Source organism: Panthera tigris, chromosome B1, assembly GCF_018350195.1.
Source record: "Panthera tigris isolate Pti1 chromosome B1, P.tigris_Pti1_mat1.1, whole genome shotgun sequence".
In the NCBI taxonomy this organism is placed as follows: Eukaryota; Metazoa; Chordata; class Mammalia; order Carnivora; family Felidae; genus Panthera; species Panthera tigris.
The window spans coordinates 25,281,714-25,300,804 of NC_056663.1; the positions used below are offsets into that span (position 1 = coordinate 25,281,714).

Below are 19,091 nucleotides of genomic sequence, written 5' to 3' on the forward strand. Positions count from 1 at the left end.
AATCATTCACAGAGAGCTGAAATGCTCACAGTTGTTTTATCATGGAAAATTTTCATGCTATAGAAGTGACTTCAGTGAGTTGAAGTCTAATGTATGTTAAAGATCTTCAAGTAATTGTTTGAGAAGAGTCTTGATCCAGAGGAGCAGTTTCTTTTTTTAATATTTCATAAAATACACATTTCACAGAAATCTGTAAAAAGTAGCAACATGAACTTCCTTGTACTCACCGTCCAGCCTAAGGAATTAAACATTTCCAATATCTTAGGAAGTTCCTCCCACCTCCCAGAGTAACCACTGGTCAAAATTTTATGCTTATCATTATTTTCCTTTTAGTAAGAATTTTACTACCAGAGGAGCTGCTTTCAAAGCTGGTTTAGCCATTTAAAACTGCCTCTCTTGTATGGGCCCGCTTAAAATACTTACCCTAGATTTTATATAGCAACTTAAACTCCCAAAGCAACTGTTCTATTTTTACAAATATTTTTCCATTAAGGAGAAAGAGGTGGAGGGAAGGAGGGCAAGAATAAAAAATATTATTAACTTGTATGATTGTGCTTTTATATAAGAAAGTGCCACCACAGAGAGAAATGCAATTATTCAGGCTGGAGCTAGAGGGTTGAAGGGCCAAGAAAACACCAGTGAGCCGCCACTGGAAATTGCATCAAAAAGTCTGGCACATAATAAATATTCCACAAATGTTAGTGGCTCTCCTGAAGAGGTAGCCATGGTGAATGCCTCAAGTATTCCCCAGTGATTATGATTAATTTCCTCACTCCTACTCTCTTGATAGTAGAAGCCCAGAATGTCTCTAGCCTCAATTTATTTCCTAAATTCTATCTACATTTTTATATAATGCAAAATGTAATATTTATATACGTGTTGGTTAACTGACTTTCTCTGTCTCTCCTCTTTATCATCTATGTGATCCTCTGCCATCCTTCTGTGCATCTTGGAATGCATACTCAAAAAACCAGAGTGTATTTTTCTTCAACATTTCACCTCAACAGATATTAATGACCACCTACTCTTTGCCAGGTGCTATATTAAACTTGCAAGACAGAATGATGAATATGACATGATCCCGGCCCCAAAGGAACTTATATTCTAGTGAGAAAAGCAGAGAGGTTAAAGAGACTTTTTCACTCAATGGATATTTATTGAGTACCTAGAATGTGCCAAATGCTCTTGGGCTCCAGGGACAGACACATCCATGACTGAAACAGACAAACTTTCTGCTGTGATGGAGCTTACATACTACTAGTGAGAGGTAAACAATAGAGAAAAGAAGTAAATTATATATTATGTATGCATTATTCTGTTGGAAGGCAGTGAGTGCTTTGGAGAAGAAAAGTAAAGTAGGAAAGGGGAACAGTGTGGAAGTGTTGAGCAGAAGAGTAATGTGAGTGACATTTGGAATCAGGTGGTCAAGGAAGGACTCTGTGAGAAGGTGACATTTAAGTAAAGACCTGAAGGATGAGGCAGCAGCCATACAGCTCTCTGGGGGAAGAGCTTTACAAGCAGAGAAAACAGCAAGTACAAAGGCCACGAAGTGACAGCAAGCCACAGGTTTCTTTTCTCCCCCAGGTTCCTTTTAAAGAAACATCAAAGAGGCCAATACAGGAACAGGAGAGAGTAAGGAAAAGGTAGTAGAAGAAAAAGTCAGAGAGGTGACAGAAAGAAGGACCTGGTAGGCTACTGAAAGGACTTTGATTTTTACTCTAAGCAGGAGAGAAAGCCAATGGAGGGTGATCAGAGGAGTGATATTAGTTGACTTATGTTGTAATAGGATCAATCCAGCTGTTCACTGATAATAGACTCCAAAGGACAAGAGTGGAGGCAAGGAAACTAGGAAGCTTTTGGAATACTCCAGGCAAGAAGTGATATTGGCTGACACTAGGTTGATAGTGATGTAGATGACAAGAACGGGTTCAGTTGTGGATATATTTTGAAGGTTGAGACGAGATTTGCTGATGTGAGTGAGTCTGAAGCCTGAGAGAGAGTGAGAGAGGAGGCAGGAATAACTAGAAGATATTTTCAAAACATGGAGTTGTCAGGAACCAAGACGGACACAACTGAGAGAGAAATAGGTTTTGAGGGGGAGATCTGGAGTTCATTATCAGTTCAGTCATTAAGTTTAAATACCTATTTGACAGTTGGGTAGAATTCAGAAAAGAAGTTTGAACTAGAGATATAAATTTGGGATAAATTTAGCATATGGATGGTAAAAAGGCCATGGCTGGATGAGCTCACCAAAAAGAGAGTTTAATTAGAAAACATATCAAAGATGTCTGAGCCCTTAGGCACTCCAACATTAAAAGTCTGGGGGATAGTAAAAGCCAGCAAGAGACTGGAAAATCATGGCCAATGAGATAAGAGGAAAACCAAGAGAGCATACAGTTGACCCTGAACACACTGGGTTGGTGCACCAACCCCTGCACAGGTGAAAATCCAATTATAACTTTTGACTCCACAAAGACTTAACTACTAATAGCTTACTATTAACTGGAGCCTTACCGATAACATCAACAGTTGATTAACATCTATTTTGTATATGTATTATATACTATGTTCTTACAATAAAGTAGGCTAGAGAAAAGAAAATGTCATTAAGAAAATCATAAGAAAGAGGAAATATTTTTATAGTACTGTTCTGTGTTTGGATAAAAAAAATTTTACCTATAAGTGGACTCATGCAGTTCAAACCTGTGTTGTTCAAGGGTCAACTGTAGGGCTCTGGAATCCAAAAGAAAAAAGCTTTTCACGGATGATTGATGGTGATTAACTTGTCGAATAATGCTGATAGGTCAAGAAGATGAAGCCATGGGGCGCCTGGGTGGCTCAGTGGGTTAAGCATCCGACTTCGGCTCAGGTCATGATCTCACGGTTCATGAGTTTGAGCCCCGCGTCGGGCTCTGCACTGATAGTGTGGATCCTGTTTGGGATTTTCTCTCCCTCCCTCTCTCTCTGTCCCTGTCTGTGCGCTTGCTCTCTCTCTCTCTCTCTCTCTTCCTTAACAGAGGAAGGAGAAGAAGGAGAAGAAGAAGGGAGGATAGAGGATAGAGAAGGAGAAGAAGATGAAGAAGCCTTGAGAACTCACCATTGGATTTGAGTGACTCCAGATGAGCAGCTCTGGGGGTGTGGTAGAAGGTAGGGTCTAATTGGAATGGGCAAAAAAGAGAAAGGAAAAAATGGAATTGAAGACAGTAGAGTGTAGAAGACTCTCACAGAGTTTAGCAGTAAAAGGAAACAGTTAAAGTAGATGAATTGAAATATCTGGAGAGGGAAACGAATTCAAGAGAGAGTTTTTACCTGATGGAAGCAACTTAGAAGAAAGAGAAAATTTGGTAATGCAAGAGAAAAGGGGAGAATTTCTGGAGTTCTTGAATGGGCAAGGGAAGGCAGGATCTAGTATGTACTTGCCTTGGATGAATGCATAAATGACATTAAGGACAACCTGGCAAATAATCACATGATGAGAGAGATGAAGACAGTAGGAAATTATCAAGCAGAGGTGTTTCCCTCTCTCTGCTCTACTCCAAAAGACAATCTTTACTTATATCTTCCTTTTTCACACTTCTTATTGTTCCCATTAATTATTTGTGCCACTATGAAGTCCCATACCAGATGTTAATAGATACATATTTTAGTGAAAATAGGACCTTACTGCTGATAAACTTAAAAAAACTGCTGATAAACTTAAAAAATATATATGTATCTTCAATAGCAAAATAAAAAGGAGCTATCAATGTGTAATAAGCAGAAAATCCGAATGAAACTATAAAAAATCTGATCTATATTTTATGTCTGATGGTAAAGGTGTGGATTTGTCCATACACAATAACTCTCCATTTTCAGTGTTTAAATGCAGCAGATGTTCCATTTTCAGAAAATTAATTTCATGTGATTGTTTGGGTTTTAATAAGATTCTTAATATCAGTCAATATAAGACACTATAGGCCCGTTAAGAACTGAGATGAGTTGTACATGAATAAATATGATATAGCAAGTGCTTATATATGACCGAGTTGATTTGGTGACCAGTCCACTACAACATTCACTTTAGGAATCTCTTAAATTCAACTTGCTACTTCTCAGTGAATGTTATTACCAAGATTGTGTTCTTTCTACTCATGGTCTATTGGACAATGGCTCCCAAAAGTACTTAGTTTGGGGCTCATGATTATAATAGTTAACCTTTACTGAGGCACTTAGCCTCATGGTATGTCTGTAGGAGGAAGATTGTTTTTAACATTTCAAAGTGAGACTTCCTGAGTTTAAATAATGAGCCTAAGATTACACACTTGTGGAAATTCCTGGGACCCTCTACTATAGAACATCTGCTATGGCTACAAAAAGGAAAACTTTGAAAATCAAAGGTGACTTCAATTTAAATTCTGAAAGCCACATAAAACTTTTTCAGGGTAGTCCTGTTGAAGAACAACTTAAAAGGCAGGCGTACTACTGCACTTTTGGAAAACAGCAAAGCACTTAATCTTCCATGGCCGTTGAAGAATTTTCACACTTACTTTAAATTATGTTTCCTCTGTAAAATTAAGCAAAGTGTATAAAGGTTATTTTGCTTTAGATGTTATAGTTTAAACTCTTGCATCTAACAATAACTTATTATTAAAGCATTCTGTAAGGAGATATGGTGTAAAAGAGAGAGGGAAAAGATAAGAATCATCAAAATCCCCCTTTTGGTTCTTTTTATCCAAACTAATTAAATGAACTTTCTTGGTAACAAGGTCATTATTTAGGAATAAAGCTGGGTACGAGGCGCCTCTCTGGCTCCTGGTTCAGTCAGCTGAGCATATGACTCGTGATCTCAGGGTGATGAGTTCAAGCCTCTTGATGGGTGTGGAGCCTACTCAAAAAAAGAAAAATAAGAGGAATAAAGCTGGGTAGCTGGATGATGGGTGCATGGATGGATGGATGATTAATAGATATTTATATAAGTATTTCTTAATGCCATTTGAAGAGTGAGTGAAAAACTTCAAGAAAGTGCTCAGTTTTTGTGTATTTTGATACAACTCTTTTCAGGCCAATTCCTTATCTTTAATTTACAATTCATCTCTTATCTGTTCTAAAGCTGTTGAAAACTCCAGACTCTTGCCATATGAAAGCATGATCTTCCATGCAAGGTAATAAGGAACTAAAAAAAAAAAAGTTAAGAAGGATTTTCTGTGAAAAAGTAAATGAATTTGTGTTTTGAGCCCTGTTTCTACAGATTTGTTGATCTACTGCCTCCCCTGCTTCCATGGATTCTGACATTCACAAATAAGTAGTAAATTCTCGACATGATAGTGTCCATAACAGGAGTAATCTGGTTATGCCTAAAGCAGATGTCAGTTTTGGCAGAGGTCTTTTATCTGACTTATTTATTGACTCATAACATTGGTCTGTGCATTTGTTTTATATATTAAAATTAAAAACTTCTTTATATTTATTTTATATTTTAATGTTTATTTTGGAGAGAGAGAGGAAGAGAGAGCATACACATACACACACACACACACACACACACACACACACACACACACACACACGAGTGGGGAGGAGCAGAGAGACAGGGAGAGAGAGAATCCCAAGCAGGGTCCATGTCGTCAGGGCGGAATGTGACGCGGGGCTGGAACTCACAAACCCTGAGATCATGACTTGTGAGACCATGACCTGAGCCAAAATCAAGAGTCAGCTGCTTGCCCGACTGAGCCACCCAGGTGCCCCCGGTCTGTGTATTTCTTATACACAGCAGGAACCAGGAACACAATGCAAGCCAAGCAAATTCCCCTCTTTTGTGTCCCTCAAGCACAGAATCTGTAGTACTTTATTTGTTTATATGATACATATTTTGCTAGAGTTTCCTTATAAATCTTAACAAATACAGAGCAACAAACCTGAAGGTTATCAATTAGGTTTGATTTTTAACAGCGTCTGACTTTAAAAGGCTACATACAAATCCGGAGTACTAAAAGCAATCTAGTTAATGTTCATTTCATCTCATATGTATAACCCACAGCGCTCCGTGACACAGAAAAGGTGCTTGCCCTTAGGGGGCTAACAGTCTAATGGATAAGATAGGTACATAAACAGCTAATTAAAACTTCAGAAGTAACGGAGTCAGTGTTGTAACAGAGGTACGAACAAAGCACCGTGGAAGTGCAGAGCGTGACAATGAGCTTGACTGGACTTAAAGACAGTAGGTAGGCTTCAGGAAAGCGATATCCTTTCGTGCGAACCTTGACATATGAATTGAGGAAGTAAAGAAATGTCTGCAAACACAATCTGCATTTGATAAGTCCTTGGATTGCCAACAACCTATATGAGTTTACCTCTAGGTTTACCTCTAGGGCTGCCACTGATAGTCAGTAACTGATAGCAAATCCCGTATCACACAGTCAATGACGTGCTCATGTTGTAAAGGGAATCAAACCATATAGGCACACCAAGCATGCATGCTGAGTAATTGCCTTTTTCGCTCTTTAACAAAGAACAATATACATGCAGAAGAGCGCACGTCTCACTGTCCAGCTTGGTGCATCTTAAACGCTGAACACACCTTTTTAACCAAGAACCCCCATCCAGAAGCAGAATATTGCCAGTTCGGGAGAAGACCTCTCCCACCCCCTTGCAGTCACCACCGCTACCCACCCCCCAGAGTTCTTGATTTCTATTTTTTCCCTAAAGTTCCTGATGGCTAACAGTAGAGATTTATTCTGCTTTGACATAAACATAGTCACACGGTGTGCACTATTTTGTGTCTGTCTTCCTTCGCTCAGAATTACGCTCGTGAGATTCACCCGTTGTTGCTGTGTGTGGTGTCCCGTGTTTGTTCCCATTGCTCTGTAGCATTCTCTTGAGAGGATATACTACGATTTATTTATCCACTCTACCGTCGATGTGTATTTGGATGGTTTCCAGTTTAGAGCTATTCCAGCCAATGCCGCTATGAGCATTCCAATGCTTGTGTTTGGGCGAACAGTTCTATAGATTTCTAGTTTGGTAAATTTTTATTTGGTATATATTTGGTAGAATCGTTGTATCCTACCAGGTAGTTTTCCAGCTGCACCAGTATAGTCTCCTGCCGGCACTTTGTGACATTGCATTTGCTCCACTACCAACACTCGGTGTTTCCCGTTGGTTTCATTTTAGCTGTTCTGTAGATGCATAGAGAATTGTCTGTCTTTTTCTTACGGATTTTTAAGGGTTCTTTACGTATTCTAGATTAAAAAAAAATGTTGGATATGTGTTGTGAAAAACCTTCTCCCACTCTTTTAATGGTATCTTCTGATAAGTGTTTAATTTTAACAAAGAGCATCTGTTATTTTTCTTTTATCATTAGTGCTTTTGGGGGCTGTCTATAAAGTCCTTGTCTACGTTTAGGACAGGAAGAATTTCTCCTTTTTTTCAAAAGGCTGTATTTGTTTGCTTTTTACATCTAGAGCTGTAACGCATGGAATTGATTTTTTTTAAATATGATATAAGGTCAGGGTTGAGATAAGCTTTTCTTTTCCTTTAGGGATATCCAAGTGACCCCAAACCATTTTATTGAAACAGGCAATTATTTCAATTAAGTTAAGACATACTATACCCACTGAAATAAGTAAGAAGCAAATATATCCCATCTTCTTAAATATTCTCTATCATCTGAAATTTTAGTTTAAGTGTCAGGGGCATTGTGTGTGTGTGTGTCTGTGTGTGTGTGCGTGCCTGGGGGTGCGGGGTGGGGGTAACTAACTCAAATTTCCAGCAAATAGTAGGGAGGAAATTAGGGAAGGAATAAGTTTATTTCACTACCATAAATCTATTCTACAGATACTAAATTGGAGTAGTTTTACTGTGATTCTGCATTTTTCATTCCGTCCAGAAATAGCGCTGGTTTTTACATGATTCCCAGTCCAACAACCAAAATTTCTCCTGGTAACACTAATGGTTCAAACAGTATCTGAAATATAAAATAGCAAAATGGATAGGAATGTTGGCCCTTTTGCCCTAGGTTACCACAATTTCATTCGCAGCCTTTGCTCTCCTAGCGTGTTGCATCCTTCAAATTCCATTTGAAAGAGTGATTGCTTAGTGATTTTTATATCAATAATTCCCCAGACCTTGGGTGTGTTACCACATGTCTTATGCAGAAATTTGAGGGAAGTATGGCTGGAGATTATTATACGTATAAAATGTCTATCAACAATACACTCCATTTGCTGAGAGCTGCTATAACTTAAACGTGGTCTTCAGTTCTTGTAATTATTAAAACAAGGAAAATTTTCATTTCTCAAATAGATGACATACAGAAGACTAATGTACATGATCCAGTATCTACTTCTAGTTAAAAGACACTTTCAGGGGCACCAGCTCTTGATTTCAGTTCAGGTCTCACTGTTCCTGAGCCCCATGTCGGGCTCCACTATGACAGTGTGGATGGAGCCTGCTTGGGATTATCTCTCTCCCTCTCTCTCTGCCCCTCCCCTACTCATGCACACATGCATGCTTGCTCTCTCTCACACACACACACACACACACACACTCTCAAAGTAAATAAATAAACTTTAAGAAAAAACACTTCCAGAAAATGATGGAAAAGGTGTGATGTATATAATAAATTTTCCTAGAACCCAAGTAAATAACAAAATTTGTTGCTAAAACAAAATTTAACCTCAAATTTCTCAGAGTGAGCAGACACACTGATATATTATTGTCACATAAAAATACTTTGTTTTACTCTGACACTCAGCTATAAGAAAACAAAAATTTAAAAATTATGGGACCGTTAAAAAATCTGAGCACTTGGGGCACCTGGGTGGCTCAGTCGATTAAGCACCGGCTTTGGCTCAGGTCATGATCTTGCAGTTCGCAGGTGCAGGCCTTGCGTCGGGCTCTGTGCTGACAGCTCAGAGCCTGGAGCCTGCTTCAGATTCTATGTCTCCCCCTTTCGCTGCCCCTCTTCTCTCTCCCTCTCCCCCCCTCTCTCTCTCTCTGCCTCTCTCTCTCTCCCTCCCTCTCAAAAATAAACATTAAAAAAATAAAAGAAATGTGAGCACTTAGTAGGTATCACAAGAAACGATCATTAATTTGTTCAGGGGTGATTATTGTTAAGTTTTTTTAAAAATTTAAATTTAGCTTTTGGAGATACATTCTGAAACACCTGTGAATGAAATAATATGATGTCTGGGTTTTCTTCACTGGAAGCCACTGGAGTCGGGATGGAGCGGATGGGATCTGGACAAAGCACAATTGACGATGAATTGATCATTGTTGAAGCTGAGTAACTGGTACATAGAAATTGATTATATCATCTTTCTCTGTGTTTGCTTAGGTTTGAAATTTTCCACCATAAAAGTTTCAAAAACATTTTACTTCAGATACTCATTAACATGAGTATAACTAGCAGTGGCTGGTCCTCATTTCTTTATTTTTCTTGAACCACAATTTAATGCTTTTCCTGAGTTCTGTCAGTGCCTCTCACACATGTACTGTTTTCCTAAAATTGCCTGAGCTGTTTCATTTTGGAAATTTGTCCTTCCATCAAATTTAAAAGTAAAAATAACAACACCCAGACATATGAATGCATACAATACACACACAATCACATACTTATTATATATGCGTGCACCCCCGCAACAAACGTGTGCTGGACACAACAGAAATGTTAATGATATTCGTGGTTCAAATAGGAATTCATTTTTTTATTTTGAGGGCATTTTGCATGAATCCTTTTGGTGTATAGGTTCGGTAAGCAAAATATACCTACTGCAAATAGTCCCTACTTGACCTACTTATGTTAAGCCTACTTCTACTGAAAGGGAAAAAACAAAAACCAAAAATACCTTGTTCGGTAACGTCTCAGGGTTGCTCCCCATTTACTTGCCCCGGCCCTGCCGTCTTCCTTGCCGGTACGTAACTGGTCCACTTTTGTCACAGGCACTCGTCCTTCTAACTGGAAATAGTGGTTCAGGGAAAGGCTACTTCACTTATTCAAAGAGAATTCTTTCCAGTTTGAAGATGTAGTCTCAGTGCAACTGTGTCTTTAATGAGGAATAATCCAAGTAACAAGGTGAACGTGTATTATGGATGATACAGAAGCACAGTCTGTGTGCATACGTAATTACACCCCACAGAGAAACATCTTACTCATTCACTAATTGTAAATATAATCTTATTTTTTTAATTGTTTTTAATGTTTATTTATTTTTGAGAGAGACAGAGACAGAGCTTGAGCGGGGGAGGGGCAGAGAGAGAGGGAGACACAGAATCCGAAGCAGACTCCGGGCTCCGAGCTGTCAGCACAGAGCCCGACGCGGGGCTCGAACCCACGGAAGGGTGAGATAATGACCTGAGCCGAAGTCGGACACCCAACCGACTGAGCCACCCAGGCGCCCCTGTAAATATAATTTTAAAAGGCCAGAGCCCAAAGCAAGGCCAGTTGTTACTGGACACATTTTGGACTTCATCAGCCTTCTAAGGCTTTCCTCTCCCCATGACCAAAGACCAGTTCAAATCCAATATTTGTGTTCCTAGGGATCACCAGCTTTCACCCCTGAATACGATTCATAGTTATTAATATGGATAGGCCTCCTGCACAAGTAAGCTTTCCATCTTATTCTCTTTTCTTGTTGTTGCAACAGCTCTTTAAACTTTTAGCAGAGCTAACTCACTTTTATTTCTTTCATAAAAACAAACAAAAAAAAAGTCCTTGCCTCTTCCACCACACATTTTTTTTACCTTAAAGAATCGTATTTCCTCCCAAGAGGATACAGTTTGGAGTTGCTTGAGTCGCCTTTGCAAATGCAGCTTGGTTGCCACTACGGTGTAATTTCTGATCACTGTTAGACAGGACTTAGGCGATCCTGTGAGGACGCAGCAAACGCACAAAGAGCCTGTGCCAGTCGGAAAGCAAAGGGTCCTCAGTTGAGACCATCTCAGTGTCGTATAGAACCCGATGACTTTCTCAGTACCAGTTCCTTTTAACTGTCTTTCACCTCAGCCCCTGGGCCTCTGTTCCCTCAGCTGTAAAATGGGAATCATAATAATACCTACCTCAGAGGGTCATATGAGGATTAAATAATCTCATTATTTAGATTGCTTAGAACAGTGCCTGGTATAAAGCAAACACTCAGTTAAGTCTCACTGAGGCCGCTGCTGTTGCTCCTTGATACACGCCCATCTGCATCTGTGTGAGTTCTACTGGTCCCTCCAGCCCAGCTCTTGTCCTTTATCTACAGGAAGCCCTCCCCGGGCCCCCTGCCTTCACAGGTCACCTGCCTCCGTGGCTGCTGCAGAGTTTAGGTCTAACATAAATTAGAACCCTTATCTATCTTCTGGTGGAATTGTTGATTATGGCTTGTTTTGCATGTGAAGCTTATCTTTGGAGATGGAATTGTAAACTCCGAGGGAAGGTTTTCTCTATTTCTCAGGGACCTAGCACATTGCTAATTCATCCAGGAAGTATGGGTACTGAGCAAAAATTTGCTAGCAGATGATAGGCCAGAACTAAGCTCATGATTTAATTTTTAATAAAAATAGCATGGCATGTATTTGATACTGTTATTTTGCATTTAGTAGAGATTATTTAAAGCTGAGTTTCCAGTTGCTTTCTCATCATTCATTACTTGTTTACAGAAAGGATAATTATGGAAATACTTAAAATTTTGACAATATCATTTACAATAAAACCCGTTTTCAGAGTAAGCCCCCTTCTTCTGACCTGATCATTTAATTTTAAAATAACAGCTCTACCTCCTATGAGATCTTCCTGCTAACTCACCATCAGTCTAGACAGGCAAAGTTTTATTCTGCTTTTAAAGATCACAGAGAAATATTTCTACAAAACATCTCGTCTCATCCTTTTAAGGTTGCCCATTGTGTGAGTTTTCTACGAGTTCGTGTGACTTTCCGTGTCTGTGGCTCAAAACAATGTGAATTTATTATGTCTGTAAAATTTACCACAAACTTTTAAGAGCACAAATTGATCATCTTCTAGTTCTGGAGCTCAGAAGCCCAAAATGGGTCCCTTTGAGCCCAATTCACGGTGTCAGCAGGGCCGCATTCCTTTGTGCAGGCCCTAGCGGGGAATGGTCCCCTTGCCCTTCTCAGCTTCTAGACACCGTGCACCTTCCTCAGCTCCAGGACCCTTCCTCTATCTTCAAAGCCAGTAACAGCCACAAATGCTTTCCACACTGCATCAACTCCAACCTCCCCTTCTCAGCCCTCACCTCCGAGGAAGAACCCTTGTAATCACACTGGCCCACCTGGATAATCCAGGATAATCTCCCTATTTGAAGGCCAGCTGGTTGGCACACAATTCTGCTAGTCTAGTTCTCTGTTGTCATGTAATAGAACATATGCATAGGTTCCTGGGATTAGGATGTGGACATGGGGGTCGAGGAGGCAGTAATCTGCCTTCCACAGCCATCTTTTCTATAAGGAAGACGTTCTTATTTGTAAGCAATTTTCATCCCTCATATTTTTTTCCCTAGAGGAAACAGTACAAAGGAAAAACATATTAAAATTTTCTTCGGAAGCCATAAAACCGAACCCGGGCCTGAGCTGATTGTAATATTTTTATGAGATAAAATAAGAAAGTGCATATGAAGACGAGCAAAGCAGGAAGCTAGAAATGTAATTTAACAAAAGAAGATCCTATGGAGTGCGAATTTTATTTTTATTTATTTTTCTAGTATTTATTTTTGTGAGAGACAGAGAGACAGCGTGAGCGGGGGAGGGGCAGAGAGAGAGGGAGACACAGAATCTGAAACAGGCTCCAGGCTCCAAGCTGTCAGCACAGAGCCCGACACGGGGCTCAAACCCATGAACCGCAAGATCATGACCTGAGCCGAAGTCGGATGCTTAAATGACTGAGCCACCCAGGTGGGTGGTAAGGTATCAACTTGATGATATTTTAGAGTTTCAAGAAAATTAGTACGAATACATCCAAACAGGGGAGGGAAAAAAAAATCTAAACCCAAAGAAACAAAAAGTGGACTGATACCAGATTCTTCTCTACTTCTACTTTTTAAAGTTTTTGTTTATTTATTTTTTTAATGTTTATTTATTTTTGAGACAGAGAGAGACACAGCGTGAGCCAGGGAGGGGCAGAGAGAGAGAGAGACACAGAATCCGAAGCAGGCTCCAGGCTCTGAGCGGTCAGCTGCTGACCCAGGGCTCGAACCCAAGAACTGCAAGATCATGACCTGAGCCAAAGTCAGATGCTTAACTAACTGAGCCACCCAGGCACCTCATGAAGTTTGAATTTTAGAGATTCCCGTCTATAAGTAGATAAGTTTGTTCTTTATTCATAATAAACAAGTGATACATACTTAAGACTCCATTTATGGAACATTCTGTGAAAGACAAACATAGAAATGGAGAACAGATAAGTGATTTCAGGGGCGAGGAAAGAGGAGGGAGGGTGTGACTTTAAAAGAACAGCAGGAGTTCCCAGTGGTGGCAGAACACTTCTGTGTCTTGATTGTGTTGACAGTTATACGGATCTATACATACGTGATGGGGGTCATAGAATCATCCACGAAGACATTGTTTAAAAATGAGGACAGGCAAGAATTGTGAAATCTGACTAAAGCCTATAGTTAGTGTATTATGCCAATCAATTTCCTGGTTTGGGGGAAAAAGCTGAGTGATGGGTGTAACTAATTTTGCAACTTTTTCTGAGTCTACAGTTATTTCAAGAATATGTTGATCTTTTAAAAATGTTGTGTTTAAAAAATAAGAGGGAAGTGAGAGTGTGGGCAGATGGTTAAAAGCAAAGATGAGCACATAAACATCTGTCTGCAGTGTTTAAGCTAGAAAAAGTAGGCTTTATTTATGGCTTAACATTTGGTAGAGACATGGACCTGTGCAATTAATGAAAGCTCCAAAAATGCATTCTAATTGTCAAATTGTTCAAAATCTCTAGTTTTACAGGCACTTTAAATTCAATAAACTAAATAGCTTTATCCTTAACATGGTAGCTGAAAACAGAAGCAGAAGAAAGAAAGAAACCAAAGAAACGTTCTTTGGTTTCTTGAGAAGCCTCCCAAATTAAGAAATCAGATTGGTCTGAAAAAGGAGAATATGTGGAAAGCTTAAATTTCCACCCCAGTTTCCAAGAAACCAAACTTCTGATGGGGAACTTAAAAACAGGGCTCTGGGGCACCTGCATGGCTCAGTCGATTGAGTATCTGACTCTTGATTTCAGCTCAGGTCATGATCCCAGAGTCATGGGATTGACCCCCAAATAGGGCTCCGCGCTGGGTGTCGAGCCTGCTTGAGATTCTGTCTCTCCTTCCCTCTGCCCTTCCCTGGTTCGCATGCATGCGCATGCATACACGCTCTCTCTCTCTTTCTTTTTAAAAATTTTTTTTTTAACGTTTATTTATTTTTGAGACAGAGAGAGACAGAGCATGAACGGGGGAGGGTCAGAGAGAGGGAGACACAGAATCTGAAACAGGCTCCAGGCTCTGAGCTGTCAGCACAGAGCCCGACGCGGGGCTCGAACTCACGGACCGCGAGATCATGACCTGAGCCGAAGTCGGCCGCTCAACAGACTGAGCCACCCAGGCGCCCCTCTCTCTCTTTCTTAAAAACAACAATGACAACAACAACAACAAGGCTCAAATGTTTATTCCCTTCAAGATATTCAAGACAATTCCAGAAAGCACCCTTCAAAAAATATGTTGATTTTTAAAAATGTATTTACTCACAGTTCAAGACACTTTAAAACACTCCTGTAAATGTGCTGGAAAGAAAAGCAATTATCAATTACCATCAAACATATGGGGAAAAGAAAATATTGTATATCGACTAATGGCTTTTTTGTTACTTAGTGGGGGGTCTGAAGTCAGAGAAGCAGCAACATCAATTTGAAAAAGTTGAAGGAGAAGGAGAAATTAACGAGAGACAAGGAACTCGAGACGAGAGTCTGTTAAACTGAATCTTGAAGGCTCAGAACCATTCAGGGAGCTGATTCCTGTTTCTTTTTGATCCGAAACCTAGTAAACTGCTGTTAGATTAATTAAGCTACTGAGGAATAGAACTTCCATTTTTTTGATATTCGAACAACTGTACACATCTTGAGAAGTTGCCTCAAAGTAGTACATATTCCTGACAAATGGATGTCTGGCAAGTTCAAATCCCTATTTTGTCACTTGCTAACTGTGTGAGTTAGGAAGTCTCTAAAACAGAGTCTAATTTGCATCATTTATAAAGGGGAATTAAAATAATGGCTGACATTTATTGAGGGATGGCTATTTTCCAAGTCCGATCTAAATTCTTTATATGTACAGCCTCATTTAATCTTACTGTAACAATAACACTTGTTGAAATACTACTACTTATCTTACAGGAAATGATTAAATGTGAGGAATAAATGAGCAACAAAGTGTAAAAACCCCAGGCCCCACGTGTTTGGAACATACTAGGTGCTAAGTAATTGTTGATTTCCTTCCTTCAGTTTCTCTTATTCAGATATTTTCCTAGCAGTGATTTTGGTTTGAGGATCCACTGGCCACACTCTTATCGGGGATCTCTATTAGTGAGGTTGAAAGTATGTTACTGAAGTATGTGCACAAACACCTTGCAAGGCTTAACTCTTAAAATAAATAATTGCCTCTTGAACTCCCCAGACTCTATAAATTAGCTATAAAAATAGCACCCCCAAATGATGTCTATAAAAAGAACATTTTTCTCGAAAGAATGGCGCCATATATATGAAGTATAATTATTGTTCCTGTTGGGTTGGTGTTATTATGATCAACGTTTTTATGGGGTTGATCACGTGAAGACTTACTGATCTTTGTAGACTCAGTTCTGAGCCTGTAAACTAGTCCTGAGCTCTGTTCTACCATGGATGCAAGCCTGCTCCCATGGACAGACAGACCTTCTTTTATCTACAGCAGTAAGATACTTTAAGCCCAAGCTTCTTCCTCCCTTCCCTCCCCAACAGATCCTGACTTAGAGCAGGGTCTACACTGCTCTAGAAACACTGACTTTCCCCGAGGGATTTGAACCTCATTGTAATCTTTAGCAATACCCTTTCCAAGTCTTAATTAGATGTTACAGGTTAGACCTTCCATAGAAACCTGCTTTCTCTTGCATATAAACTAAGTTTTCAAAGGAAGTAGAGCCCCTATGGAAGCTCAGTGAAGTCTTTCAGTGCCTACTGAGTCCGTAACTATCCACAGTTTTTAAAAATCATATGAATTGAGAATTAAAAAAAATTGGAGTCAGTTCAGCCTAAATATCATAAATTGTATCATTCCTGAAAGTCTCCCCCAGTGCTTTGTAAACACCTTGACATTTTATTTGGAGGAGATGATAATTTAGTAGCAGCTCTTTCTAGTTCTTTCCTGCATCCATAGTTGTAACTAGTGGGGGAGGGGAAATCGCTTGTTTCTCCTGCACCATCCAAAGATTTCTAAATCTTTGATAAGCTTAGCAATTCACTTTCTCTTCCTCTTTAGCAGTTTCTGAGATGACTACCCCTCACATCACATGCTCTAAAACCCGGTAAATAAAAAAAGTGAAATGAACATACACAATACATGCGAAATGAGTTCTATTTCATAAGTCACGGGAATTTCAGAGCGGTAGGAGGCCTCAGCCACAAAGTGGTCGGTCCCCTGTCCACCTTCATGCTTTTGAGCAGTACGTAAAAGGCTAGATTCTTAGACTAAAACCCCAGGTTAAAAGCCCATGATTGAGGCCACCTCTCTCATTCTTCTCACCAGACACCCTATGGGACTCAACCCCTCTAGCATTAGACATCTGCAAATTAGTGTCAACTCATGCTTTCTGTAGTATATAGAAACTTATTTTCAAAGTGGTCTTCTGGAATCAATCATGTATGCCCATTTACATCTTACTAACTCATAGTTCGTAACACATATTCATTTCTCTTTTTAAAAAAAATTTTTAACGTTTATTCATTTTTGAGAGACAGAGAGAGACAGAGCACGAGCGGGGAAGGGGCAGAGAGAGGGAGACAGAATCCGAAGCAGGCTCCGGGCTCCAAGCTGTCAGCAGAGAGCCCAACGCGGGGCTCGAACTCACAAACTGCGAGACCATGACCTGAGCCGAAGTCGGACGCTCAACCGACTGAGCCACCCAGGCGCCCCTCTCTTTTTTTAAGTGTATTTAATTTTTGAGAGTATTTAATTTTTGAGAGAGACAGAGACAGTGCAAGTGGGGGAGGGGCTGGGAGAGAGGGAGAGAAAGAGAATCCTAAGCAGGCTTCATGCTGCCAGTGCAGAGCCCGACACAGGCCTCAAACTGACGAAACACAAGATCATGACCTGAGCAGAAACCGAGAGTGGACACTTAACCAACTGAGCACCCAGGCACCCCAAGACATACTCATTTCTTTTTTTTTTTCAAGTTTATTTCTTTATTTTTGATAGAGAAAGAGAGGAGAGAGAGAAGAGTGCTGGGGAGGGGCAGAAAGAGAGGGAGAGAGAGAATCCCAAGCAGGTTCTGCACTGCCAGCAGAGCCTGATGGGGGGCTTGAACTCAGGAACCCTGAAATCATGACCTAAGCCAAGATGAAAAGTTGGTTGCTTAACCGGCTGAGCCACCCTGGTGCCCCAGAACATATTTATTGCTAATTCCTCTGAAAGACTATTTAATGAATTTTCTTCTCAGTGACTATGACTGCCTTTGTTTGTTTGTTTGTTTGTTTTAATATTTATTTATTGAGAGAGAGAGAGAGAGAGAGAGAGAGAGAGAGAGAGAGAGAACACACATCCTGGCATGTGTGCACCAGTGGGGGAAAGGCAGAGAGAGAGGGAGAGCGAGAATCTCAAGCAGGCTCCCTGCTGTCAGCTTAGAGCCTGATGCAGGGCTCAATCCCATGAATGGTGAGATCATGACCTGAGCAGAAATCAGGAGTCAGACGCTTAATGGACTGAGTCACCCAGGGGCCCCTTTTAAATAAGACATTCTATGCCTCATCATAAAAGAACCCCTGGGTCTTCAGATACTAATACATAGAACTGTGAGCATCATATCTTTTATCCCTAAAAAATTTTAGTGTATATTGGTAGCCTTCTCTAGCATAGCATGTCCTTATAGCAATTAGCAAAAATTAAAATTTGTATCCTAAATAAGCTTGAAATCAACTTTATTTCATAAATCACAGAATTTTAGAGTTTAGGGGACCTAAATCGTGAAATGTTTTTTCACGTTCTTAAACCCTTGGAGAATTTGATGAAAAGCAGTAATACCAACAGTTTTTTTTTTAATTCTGATTTAGAACCCCTCTTTAACTTTTCAGAAAAAGCAACTGATACTCCACACGTTAAGACTCAGACAAAGCCATAAAGCAGATTCTGAGGCCCAAGTGTGGACTGAAACTCAGGTATCCTGACACCTGACTGGTGGTGGTTTTTATTAGCAATAAAAGCTGTTCTCTCCTAAGTTTCTACTAAAAGCCAGGTGATATTCCAACATATTTTACGCATATTAGTTATAAATTTAAAAGCATTCAAACCCAATAAAGGTAGAGATTATTTCCTGTTTGACAAAAACACTCATGTTTGGGAGTTAAGGATCTTGCCCAAGTTCTCCTAGATAATTCAACAACAGAGCCTAGGTTTAAATTCCTCTGTATCCAAATTCCATAGGCGGGGATGGAACTACTACATTCCACAGCTTCTTTCTGGTTCTAGTTCTTAGATAATAAAGTATAAACATTCTGGAAATAGCATTTCATTGGATATAGTTGATCTATGAGAAAATCAACAAATCAAAACTTAAAAATGAATAGTGTTGAATTCATTTCTAACCTTGGGCTATCTAGTAGTAAAGCCCCCAAATTTCCAAGCACTACACATCACATTTCCTTCTGACCCATACCATGGTGAAAATAAAGATATATACTTGTGTACTATTTCTGGACCAATAATAAACTTCACAGAAAACTCTAAATCTCATTTCCTATACCCATGACCTTTACTGCACAGAGGAGTATGTGCTCCCCCTAACATTATGATAATAAATTAAACTCTTCTATCCAACGGTCATAACCACAGGGTCACCATCAGGAAAAACAGAACTCTAATCATCGAGTCCATTTCCTGACTGCTGTCGGGGATTTTGGGGCC

The 19,091-nt window shown here is 39.8% G+C and overlaps 1 protein-coding gene across 29 annotated transcripts in view; it reads left to right on the forward strand.

Moving 5' to 3' along the window:
* Window positions 1-19,091, forward strand: part of DLC1 (DLC1 Rho GTPase activating protein) — a 560,457-nt gene that overhangs the window by 452,746 nt on the left and 88,620 nt on the right. The window lies entirely within an intron of this gene.